This window comes from Octopus bimaculoides, chromosome 24, assembly GCF_001194135.2.
Source record: "Octopus bimaculoides isolate UCB-OBI-ISO-001 chromosome 24, ASM119413v2, whole genome shotgun sequence".
Taxonomy (NCBI): domain Eukaryota; kingdom Metazoa; phylum Mollusca; class Cephalopoda; order Octopoda; family Octopodidae; genus Octopus; species Octopus bimaculoides.
Genome location: NC_069004.1, coordinates 22,880,947 through 22,883,336, shown reverse-complemented (window position 1 = coordinate 22,883,336; position 2,390 = coordinate 22,880,947). Strand labels below are relative to the sequence as shown.

The 2,390-nt window shown below is 38.6% G+C and overlaps 1 protein-coding gene across 3 annotated transcripts in view; it reads right to left on the bottom strand.

Annotated features, from left to right (window-relative positions):
* LOC106872917 (fibulin-1) overlaps nt 1-2,390 on the bottom strand; it is a 150,904-nt gene that overhangs the window by 122,161 nt on the left and 26,353 nt on the right. The window lies entirely within an intron of this gene.

Here is a 2,390-nt window from a genome sequence, read left to right as displayed (position 1 = left end):
ATGTTTTGAGATCAGCTTTCAATACTTTGTCCCAAATGTTTTGAGATCAGCTTTCAATACTTTGTCCCAAATGTTTTGAGATCAGCTTTCAATACTTTGTCCCATGTCTTCCTGGGTCTCCCTCTCCCATCCACTTCAAGTAATCACACACACACACACACACACACACACCCATGTATAATAGATCAAAATCCAAGTGAATTAAATGGCACTTAAATGTATATGCAAGTACCGAAATACAGTCAGAAAGATTTTCAGGTTATGCATATGATTAACTGCACCCAACTGAGTATATCAACAGCCCTGAAGCTAATCAAGAAATGCACATTGAGATAAATGTATGGTCCATAATACACTTTGGATTTATGAAAGGAGCAGGTTCCGAGAGAGGTGAATAATAAATGAATAAATAACAACAGTTGCACATCTGTTGGATTTTGAATGTTTTTAAGTGTTAGGGTTCAGGGTTCATGCATTCACCTGATGGAAATGTTTTGTTTTTTTTCTAATGAGGCAATGTTTCCATTAATCAATTAAAAATTCATCGGAAACAGCTGTAGTGAATTGACATGGAGTGGCTGCTGTTAGGAAGGGCATCAGCCATAAAAACCATGCCAAATCAGACTGGAACCTGGTGCAGCCCTACAGCTTACCAGTTCCGGTCATACCATCTAACCCAGGCCAACATGGAAAGCAGACGTTAAATGATGATGATGATGATGATGATAGATAGACGAACAGACAGGCATTTATATTGAGATATACCTTAACAAGTTCTTTCTGACCCATACAAGCAAGGAAAAGTAGGGTCCAATCATTTTGAGAGTGATGCTATTAGGGATCTGTTTCTCATGTTGGAGCCACCCATAGTAGTAAGATCAAGAGGACCTATATTAAACATAGCCAAACCTGTTTTGAGACCCCAATAACAAGTGGATATAACCAAAAATAATGGTTGATCTGCATAATATTTGAACTGGTGGAGGAGGAGGGTACTGCCAGATGGACTGGCTAAGAAGTGCCTTGAGCCAGTAGTAGTCCATTGCAATTTTGCTGTCTTATTCTCTATTAGTTTCAGTGGATGGTCCTGAAAGCATGGAGAGTGGGTCACTCTATAGCAGATTCAGATCCTCAAATCCATGGCACTGACATTTTTTCCTCATGATATTTTCTCCAACAAGAAGAAATCAAAATTTTCAGACATGAGAAACAGCTGACTAATTTATATATATACACAAGATTTAAGATTCAAGTGAATCAGGCACTTAAATGGCAAGGCACTGGCTAGGGTCAAAATTAAAATGCATACACAAGAAAGTTAAATACATATGTGGGTACCGAAGTACAGGCAGAAAGATATTCAAGTTATGTTTATGATTAATCAAACCCTACTGTGTATATTACTAGCCCTTGGGCTAATCAAGAAACGCACATTGCATTAAATATAGGATCCACAATATACTTCAGATCATGTGAAGAGTAGGTTCTGAGAAAGGTGAATTATAAATAAATAAATGAATAACAAGAAATGGCTAATGTATCAATTCACTACAGCTGTTTATATATATATATATGTGTATGTATATAGTCAACAGATGAGATCCAGAGATATTCAGTATAGAAAATACTTGATTCAAACTTAGACTCTGATATTTTTATGAGTGGAGCGGCCATAAGAGTAATCCAGGTGAGCAGATACAGAGGCAATTATGTGGATAAATAAATTAAATATAACAGCTTGGGTTTGATATGCAAAATATATATATATGTATACACGCAAACATAAAGAAAGCAAAGACTAAAGATTTTCAGATGATGAATATTTAAGCATAAATATATAGATATTTACAAAATAATAAATGAAACTTGCACAGCATACAAACAACAGAGGAAATGAAAGAGGAGGAGGAGGAGGAGGAGGAGGAGGAGGTAAGGTATTACAGGTTCAGCAGCTGTTTCTGGATGCTTGGATGTCCATCATAATGTTGGTAGATGTAGTTCACCAACATATGCAGCCAGTAATAGAAGCAAATAAACATGTGATGGCCAGTTTAAATGCTAGTGGGTTAAATTAAACAAATATTAATTTTACTTTGGCACCTGTGCCCAGCGTCGCCTTTCTGGCACTTGTGCCCACGGCATGTGTAAGGACTTTTGAGCGAGATCGTTGCCAGTGCCCCTGGACTGGCTCTTGTGCTGGTGGCACAAAATACACCATTTTGAGCGTGGCCATTGCCAGTACCACCTGACTGGCCTTCGTGCCGGTGGCACGTAAAAGCACCCACTACACTCTCAGAGTGGTTGGCGTTAGGAAGGGCATCCAGCTGTAGAAACTCTGCCAAATCAGATTGGAGCCTGGTGTAGCCATCGGGTTTCACCAGTCCTCAGTC